The 10,235-nt window shown below is 36.9% G+C and overlaps 1 long non-coding RNA gene across 1 annotated transcript; it reads left to right on the forward strand.

The window, feature by feature from the left end:
- The first annotated feature begins 6,651 nt into the window (after positions 1–6,651).
- On the forward strand, positions 6,652–9,649 carry LOC120636331. Its single transcript, XR_005659368.1, has 4 exons — positions 6,652–6,688; positions 7,741–7,820; positions 7,903–7,980; positions 8,057–9,649. It is a non-coding gene; the product is annotated as an uncharacterized LOC120636331 (long non-coding RNA).
- The last annotated feature ends 586 nt before the right edge of the window (positions 9,650–10,235 follow it).

A 10,235-nucleotide genomic window follows, 5' to 3' on the forward strand; every position in this document is an offset into this window, starting at 1 on the left:
AGTAGGCCCACTTTACAAGCACTTTGTTAACGTCAAGTATGTCTGTTTGTAGTGACTCTACCACCGGTTTGGAAGGCAGATTCTACCGAGAAGAAGCCGGCAAGAAACTCAACAGTTGCTCTTTTCCAACATCAACAATTTACATTTTAACATTCATTTTTCTATCTTGTGAGAGCTCCACCAGTTTTAGTTTTCTAGTAGTCACCATCGTCATTCTTTTTAATTAATTGTTAATGCACGCCAACCAGCGCTGGAGTAGCATGGTGGGTTAAGCCAAGTGCAGGGTAGACTTCGCTAATAACCTAAAGCCGGGGAGGCAATGAGTTTTTTAACAGCATAATGCAGTACAACGCACATAACTTAGTAGAGGTGGGATTCGAACTCGGCCCCCCGAAAGTGGAGTCGAGCTCCTATCCACTGAGCTATCAACGCTTCTTATACTACTCTATCTACATTATATTAATCGCACAAAACAGTCCGAAGGTGTCGTTGGCAATGAATGAAATCCGATCAAATGTTTTGTTTTTCTTTAAGTTTAATTAGATTATAGCTCTGTTCGGATGGTACAACTATCTTTCATCTCGAGTGATAGTCTCAAACTCATGCATCCCACTACTGGGCATATTCTATAGGAGAAGGGTATTTGGAGCTTAGTTCCATTACGCTACTCCAATGTGTATTTGCGGGCTTTGACGTTCATTATAACATGTAAGTGATAATGGTGGACATTGCCAAGTTCTTAACTCCGAGCTGTCGGTTATATAATACGTGGCACGGGTCTCATCTCAGAATGAGAAGGGTATAGGCAGTCCACCACGCTGGCCAAGAGCGAATTAGTGGACCTAACAAACGTTTGGGAACAATATGGAGAACTCTAGCGCATACAGATTTCCTATCATTGTTTACCTTTACCCTTTAAGCCAGTTGTATTTAATAGAGTAAAACGCACATAACTCCGAAAAGTGAGAAGGGACAAACTTCGTCTCTAAAGGGAGGCCAAAGTCCTAACCCACTACAGGGCACGGTCTCCTCCCACAATGAGAAGGGGTTAAGGCCGTAGTCCACCACGCCGGCCCAGTGTGGATTGGTGGACACCACATCCTTTGAGAATATTATGTAGAACTCTCAGGCATGCAGTTTTCCTCACGATGTTTTCCTTCACCGTCGAAGCAAGTTGTATTTTTAATTACTAAAAACGCACATAACTTAGAAAAGTCAGAGGTGCGGACTGGGATTCGAACATGGCCTCCCGAAAGTGAAGTCGAGCTCCTACCCACTGAGCTACCATAGCTTCAGGATTCCTAACTTCTTTGATCGCCATAATACATGTAATATACCAAGTACAGTAACAGTATGTATGGATTGAAATTGTGAAATGAATATTTTTATGAAAAATATACACAAATGCTTATAATATACATATAACACATACATACATATAAACACCCAGACACTGGAAAACATTAGTGTTCATCACACAAACATTTTCCAGTCGTGGGTATCGAACCCACGGCCTTGGACTCAGCAGAGCCGCTGCCCACTGCGCCAATTGGCCGTCAAATTAGTTATGTTTAGAGATAAAAAATTATATGTTTACAACAAAATAGTGCAATATCTTTAATTAAACTTACTATAACTAAGTAAAACAGAATTTGCACCATTGTCTGTCAGTGCCAATGCTTTAAAAATGAGTGAACTGTCTATACAATCATTGAAATAGCGACATATTTAGTGACTTTTCATCATTACCTATTTGACAAAGTAATATACTATTCAAATTTCGACTATTCATTCTAATGGAAATTGGACTATAGAATTCGGCGTTATTCACCTGTGTGGGCGGTTTTAAACGTGCTTCGTTCTTCAAATCGAAGTTTCCAGTACGAAAGCGTTTAAACCATAAACGCACGGTGCGTTTCTTGGCAGTCTCCTCTCATAACGCAGCTTTGAATTAGCGAGCCATTTCTGCCGCGTTAACCAAAAACGCACGGTGCGTTCATTAGCAGTCGCCTCTCGACACTCAGCGTTGATGTTGCGAGCCATTTCATTGAAAGTTTAATTATAACGCATTATCTAGTTAAATATTTCTACATAATAAAAGAAGTTGACATAATAAACATAATTAAATTTGGAATACTAATAGACTTATTATCGGACAACCAAGTTTCACTCAATATTAACATTTGAGATTTTTGTACAATTGAATCAATTAAATCACCGGAATGAGCAGAGTTTGACAATTGAAAGTTTACACTGTCAGACTCTATATCTAACTTCGGGGTGTCGGTTTTTTGTGACGGTGTGCGCGCGCATCGTAAAAATTTACCTTAACGCGCCAAAAGAGGTATAACTTCAAAAACCTGCTTTAAAATTATACATTTCGGGGCGCCATAGGTGCTGTTTTATGAATTTGATGTGTCACGGGCTTTATCACCAAAACGGCCTTAACAATTTTATACAAAATAATATATACGCTAAATTGAAATTAAAAAAAACATTAATATATTATATACTACTTATAAATACTGATGTATGACGTAGACATAATATGGAATTTTTGTATAAAATACTTTTGGGTCACAGAATTCAGAACATACAGAACCCGTGTACACGATTAATGCATCATAGAAGAATCAAAAACCACTCCACTTTAGAATGGTTTTTCGAACAAACGGTTAGTCACTTCATAATATCTAGCAGATGACAGTAATTATGTTACCTTTAATGTGAAAACGGGAAAAAGTTTGTGAGGTAGCTACATTTAGGTATAAAGAGAGACGTGCACGGGGCGTTTTCATTGTTTCTAGACATAGCGCACTGAGGAATCCTCATTATTATACAATAATGTACTGAATGGGGATTCTGTATGTTCTTGATTCAATGTTTTGGGGTATTAAGTTTTTATTGATATATTTGTTAATAATTAATTAAATAATTTTAATTCATCCATTAATAACTTAACAATTTTGAGCATTAATTAATAATGTAAAACGAATTCGGAATATAACCGTTTAACACAATTAAACGATTATGAGCCGAGAGGAAACACAGCGTCACTTAAGATGCATTGTGTAACTCACCTCTATTTTGAGTCTGTGCTTACGGTTTTGAACCTCTGCAAGGTTTCTGTGTCCGATTTCCGAACGCGAATATAGCATCAGTCACTAGAAGGCGCGAACCTCGCTCAATTGTCATTGCGGCCTTCTCCAGAAAGCACGCAAGCAAGCTTTCCACGCTGTGCTTTCTCACTTCTCATGATTATCATTTTATTATTATGTTATGAGTCTGTCGAAATTATCGCGCCCGTTCCAGTCTATAGTAATCCTTTTGTATGATAGGATAGCAGACAAAGCTCACCGTTTACCTTCAATTGTACTGGTGGTGCTACAAACGTATGCAAGGCCTTAAATATATCTAACATTTAAAAGTTGGATCACACACCGGTCTGCTATTTATATTGCTTGCCGGAAGGCACGTTGTTGACGACTAAAGTGGTGTTATCAGGGATTTGTTGACCCTCAACTTTGTACGAGCTGCATATTGTTAGAAATATTGGGTTAGGCTCTCATAAATAAAATACAGTGCACATATTTAAGTTATTTATTTACTTTGTACTTCGATATTTATTTTAGTTACCTACTAGGTAAACATTTTTCATACTAATACTTTGCTTTCGCTTTATTTAAAGCAGGTACTTATAATTTATCATCGTACCTGCCGACTTAATAGGTTTGAATAGTTTTATAAAGTTTAATAATCATGTCTAAACTATAACCGATTATTATTTTGTCACAATGGTGCTTATAACGGCTTCTAGCAACTAAGTTTAATGTAAATGTGTTAATACTCATCTCCAATCTCGTCAGCAACTTGTGGTTTGTAAGAAAGTACGTTTCAATGACTCGCAATTTAAGTGGTTGTTCGTTTTACTTTCCTTTATTAACAATTACTTCATAATTAGGTGTAAGAGAACAGAATGACCTTTTAAACTTCTATCAACTGTACTTTTTAGTTTTAACCATGCTTGTTTTTCCACCATCACCGGTTTTTTCCCCCTTTTTTCCCACTGACATTGACATTCCGCCTACCAAGACATACAGCTTTCGTTCAGGAATCGGGAATCCTAAATGATTCTTAGTGCTGTTTATTACAATTTGTTTGTTTGGATGTTTTATTTATTTATATTTATTCCAAATGTTAGTCCATATTATATTAATATATAAATTGGCAAAGTAGTTAACCTTTCTTATCGAGGCATCGATCGATCCGTGCGTCGGGAGTATTTGGATTGTGAAGTTCTTTTGTGAGAAGTTCTCTCACTCAAACCGAATTTAGCAAGGTTTTCACAAAGTTGCCTTCCCTGCCACTATTCTATAAGATATATTTCGGAGAGTGTGCTCAAGAACTGTTTAATCTAATTCCCCCCTCGCCTTTTTCGAACCGCGAGCCACCGTAAGGATCTGCATCCCTACGTGGTTGATATACCGCGCTTTGCATCTTCGTTTCTGATCCGCACCGCTAGGATCTGGAATGCCGTTCCAGCTTCCATTTTCTCCAGTAGCTACAATATGAGTACCTTCAAATCAAGAGTGAAGAGGGATCTTCTGGGCAGCTGGCTACAACCTAAGGCTGCATCATTACTTACCATCAGGTGTGATTGCAGTCAAGCTTCGCCCTTACTGTCGCAGTTCAGTATCTCACTTTCCTCACTAATATTTAGTTATTTAATTTATAGAAGTTTAAGTATCAGATATATCAGATATATCTGATAGTTAAACTTCTGTTACACAATACTTCTTAAAAAGCTGTATTTTCTTTCGTTTGTTTACTTTGATTATCTATCGAAATGTTAGTCACGTATGTATTTTGTGATTTATTTATTTTAAGTGAAGGATTCCGTATCAAGGTGCAAATTTATTATGTTGATATATATTGTTGTTGTGCAATAGTAATTTAATATTGAGCCAAAAATGTTGAATTCATTCTAAAAATTACCCATTCATTTTCAACTTCTTTATTTTTATTGTTATAAAACGTGTGACGGAATTACGATATACTGTACAGGGGTGCATAAGTATATTTCATAAGAAATCACCCTGTAAAAATATTAAATCAAAAGAAGCATATTTATTTTCCCATACAAACCAATTCAAAACATGTGTTTACTTATGACAACCCTATAAAAGATAAAAACCGACACATGCATAGTACCCACGCTAAGCGACGCATAGCGTAGGCGACGTAGCATTTTGACAGAGACTGTTGCCAATTAACATGTGCTCTGTCAATAAGTCAGTGTAAGGCAGATCTTGGAGGGAGAAAAATAAAATATAAAATGTAAATAATTTTTTATTGCATAAGTACATAAATCAAATTAAAGATATGCAATTTTTAAATAATTGCGAGTAATGAAAGACTGAGGCTTCAAACGCGGCTTTTCGAAGCCCGACTCATCCCAGTCGTCTTTTGCCATAACCATCTCAAAATACAACACCGTACTTACGTACCTTTAAACTTTTTATAACAATCATTGCAAAGAATTTTTATTTATACAATTTGTTTTGAAATAAGCCAGGGTTTAACAAATTTAATGACAATAAACATGCCACGGTTTGGAAACAAGAATTTATTTGTGACATAAATAATTGTTATTTGATTAGTTGTAATCGTATACATAGTAAGAGAGTTATACATCTTGCCATTCCATTATGGTACGGGAGCTAGCAACGTTTATCTGGCTGGCGGTAGCGGTTGCGTTCATTTCATTTTTTCTTATCTTTAAATAACATTATATTAAAATTACAGACATTATAAAATACTTTGAAATTTTTATAAAAAAAAAAATCGCGTATGGCCATAGTCTAGCAATAAAAAAAGTATGTCAGGTAGACTTATATAAAAACAAAAATTACACCTTCTAAAATGTTTTTAAAATCCAGGATTATTACCTGGACAGGTAGGATGCGCACTAATGAACGCAACCGCTACCGCGAGCCAGATAGCCCAGACTCTAACCGAAAGTGCAAGAAGGACGACATATCACAAAATCAGCTGACCTAAAATTCTTTCTCGAAAACGTTGCTAGCTCCTATACTATTATATTAGATTGTAACAGAGTTTATATTGAGAATTATAAATGTTATCGATGAAATAAAAATGTATATTAGAAATATAAAAATAAATATTACGTTCATACAAAAAATATACTATTGTTTTATTTATCTAATCTCTTATACTTTACGCAGGGTATTTGGAAAGGGATGATTTGTTTATCATCAAGGTTGTCAAAGTCAAGGAATAGAATTGATAAGAGATTGAAATATTATTCCTCTCGGATATTAAATAAAGTTACCTACCTTTTAGTTTTCATTTATAATCGCCGCTGACGCGCGCAGCGAGCCGCCGGCGGCTCGGGTACAAATAATACTACCAATACGCTCGACCGCAAGGAGCCCTAGCCGTCCAGACGATTATAAACCACATTTTGTTAATGATAGAGCTAAATTTTAGTTGAACAACTTATGACCATAGACAAATTGAATAATTTTTCTATTCATAATATCAACAATAAAATGACAAGTGCCAAAAGAAAAATATAAAATAATGCTTGTTTGAATCTGTGTCAGCGCGTCATTTATTTCCTACCGTGACGGCGAGTGGAGCTGAGCGTTTTCTGGATTTTATCACGGTAAGTACAGTGTTTTGTGTAATAACTAGGTTATTTTATGTTCATAAAGCAGCAAGAAAGCTATTTTATCAATTGGATTTGTGAATTTCGTTGTTTTTTTATCGCTATAAAGGTCAAATACCGGCACCTCGTTTTAGCCATTCTCATGCGATTCTCGTGCAAATTGAGCGCAATATGAATGAAATGGGCAGCAAATATCCATTTACAATAGTTATTTGTTCATATCATAGTATAATTCTGTAAATAACTCAAAAGTAATCATCCAAAAACAGTTACACAAAAACCGTTATAAGAGTCACGAAAAATGCAATTACGCGAATCAAAGCTTTATCGCTACAGGATTAGGGCTTACATTAGGATACCAGTTGTGTCTTTGGGGCTATACAATAGTGCTGGGTATCGATTTATCAGTTGTCGGTTTTATAATTTTCATTTTTCGTATTTTAGTTGTTTACAAATAATTCGAGAGTAATAAGTTTAGCGTATAACTGAATTAGCCTATGGCCTTCGTGGCGCATTGGGTAGCCTGATAAGAGTAGATGTTGTGGGGTTCGATTATTTCTAGACAGGGTCTTTTCTATTTATATTTTTAACGACCTCCTTGGCGCCGTGGTGAGCGCTGTGATAATTGGAGGACCCGGGTTCGATTCCTTGCGGGGGCAATTTGGGAATTTATAATTTCCGAATTTTCTCTGGTCTGGTCTGATGGGAGGATTTAGGCGCACCTAGTATCTATATACTAACCATCATCATCGTAGAATGCATCAAAAAACGGTAATTTCTTTTGAAAAATTATATTATCGTGTATTTTAGATGGAAGGAAAGTACTGGAACTTTGGGGGGTGGGAGGAATGCCCGCCCGACTTCCTCCGCGAGCTGGAGGATAGTGAGCAGGTGGAGAATTAGATGGTGGATGAGATGTTGGAATACCTCGTCCTAACGGATGCCGAGGTGGATGCTGATTCGTATTTTATTCTATTTTTTTTTTCTTAATTTTTTTTCCTTTTTTTTTTTTTCGTTTTTATTAATTTAAATTGATTTCTCTTTTGTAGATGGAGCCCTATATGGAGGCGTTGAGCTCACCAACGCCACCAGCCTGGTCTCCCATCACGAGACCTGCGACCCCGCAATCGTAAGTTTAAAAACTTCTTTTATCTAATTTAGTCAAGTAGTGGAGGATATTCATTCTTACAACGGTGCATTTCTTTCAACAGATCAAGGGTCCGTAGCTTTCCTCCGTACCGGCCGAGGTAGCGATTGCGATCGCGATCGCCGCTGAACGCGACGCAACCGTAAGTTAAATACATTTAACCTCATCGAGAATCGTAGAATATACAGATGAGATGAACAATGATGTATTTGTTTCAGACTCGGCGAAGTCATTGCCATCTATGACGAGTACGGTGTGCAGATATACGGAGCCATCGGCGATGCCACGGACTCACACGCCCGGAATGAGAGTGCTGACTGCGTTGGTACCTTACGCCCGTCTCGTGTAGTTGTTCCCAGATTGGTTACACATGCTCCGCTCAAGCAAGGACAGCTAGTCGCGAGGCACTCAGAGGACGTATGTGTCTTGTCTTGGCTTGACAAGAAGCGGATCAACATAATATCGACATGCCATGGATCTGCCACTGTCTTGCGCGATGTATCATCTTGTCCGTCAACTCGTCCCGAGCCATTCAAGCCACACTCGATCCTTGATTACAATCGCGGCGTGGGCGGTGTTGATCTTAAAGATCAAATGCTCGAGCCGTATTTGCTTGAGCGGAAACAGTGTGCCAAGTGGTATCTCAAGCTTTTTAAGCGGCTGCTAAACTGTTCCATTCATAACTCACGTGTCCTGTTGGATTCTTCCCTGAAGACGCGGCAGGAGAATCTCTATTTCCGTTTAGATTTAGTGCATGCATTTTAGCTCAACATCATTCACTTATTCCAGTAAGCCGTAGTTCACAAGCATCAACATCACGATCATCCCATTTGCATAACATCGTTCAAAATACACATTGGCCCGTTCGCCTTTCCAACGACCGGGCAGGAAATAGACAAAGCCGACAGAAATGCGTCGTTTGTCTGCTGGAAGGGCGGAAGCTTCAAAGGACTTACTATAAGTGCGAGGATTGCAGTGTGCCACTGTGTATTGAGAACTGCTTCAAATCATATCATATATAACCAGCCTAATCATTCATCATGCTTATTCACTCATTTCATCAAGCTTTTACTTTTACTTCTGACAATTGTCCTTTTGGATTAGAAGAAGAATAGTGGTATGAATGTTATATTTCGAGTCGAGTGAGTGTGTGTTGTGGCAATGGTTGGCAAACTGTGCGGCTCCTCGACTCTTTGGCTGCGGCTCTTTCACTAAATGTTTAATGCAGGAAACAAAAGCATAAATATTTAAAATGGGCAAACAGCTCTTTTTCAACCGCAACAGCGAGTACTAAGATACTACTTATCCTGCATGAAAAAAACAAAAACACAATCTAACTGTCAATATAAAAGAAGTGAGGTTGACATAGCAAAGTTTATAGTTTTAATTAATTTGTATTTATTGTTGGAAGTATATTTGTTTCCTTTTTTTTAAAACTTTACATCCGTTTGTTGGGACTTGGGATTTTGTGCCCACATATATCTCCGCATTTGTAATAAACAATAGTATCTGCAACCCGTACGATGTTGTCGATTGCTCACTCAAGCGAATGAACGCCCAAACTTCAACTTCAACTTCGCTCTCGTGGGCAACCGACAACTTATCACACTTGTTGCACAATATACTATTAATTGTGTTTCGTTAAAATATAAAACCAGCTCAAATCTACTTTTACTGCTAATTATTTCCATAAAAACGTATCTACTAAAGCAAAGCATAAATTTAAAAAAAAAAGCTTTGTACCTAAACTACGATTTTGTGTTTCTTATAATATTTGGCTCTTTTTGATGATGAGTTTGCCGACCATAGCAACCGAGCTAAACTAATTTTGTGATTATATTTGTTTTTGAATTTAATTCAAATTCAAATTCAAAATTCAAAATTTCTTTATTCATGTAGGCCTATCTCAGGCACTTATGAAGCGTTCATACATATTTGTTTACATAATTGTAACGGGATGGTGATAACTTCGTTCGCCAACTTAAATCTAAAGCTACGAGGGTTCCAAACGCGCCCTGGTCTAAGAAGAGCCCACAACAAACTTAGCCGGGTAAATTTTTTTTTTTTGTTAGCACCATCTTCCAGTAAATTTAAATTAAGCTATGAAGCTAGAGCAATTCACACCCAAGCTTTTTTATCGTTTAAATAATCCTTAATGTTATAATAGGATTTTTCTGTAAGCTTACGTTTTATATAAACTTTGAACTTATTGAGAGACAACTCAAAGATTTCATTTGGTAATTTGTTATAAAATAATATACAATTGCCCTTGAATGAATTTGCAATTTTGTGTAGCCTAGTAAACTGCACAACGAGTTTATTTTTGCTTCTAATATTTATATTGTTACAGTGCATTTTCTTTTTAAATTTTGATATATTTTTATGGACATAAATTAA

The sequence above is a fragment of the Pararge aegeria genome, chromosome Z, assembly GCF_905163445.1.
Source record: "Pararge aegeria chromosome Z, ilParAegt1.1, whole genome shotgun sequence".
Lineage (NCBI taxonomy): Eukaryota > Metazoa > Arthropoda > Insecta > Lepidoptera > Nymphalidae > Pararge > Pararge aegeria.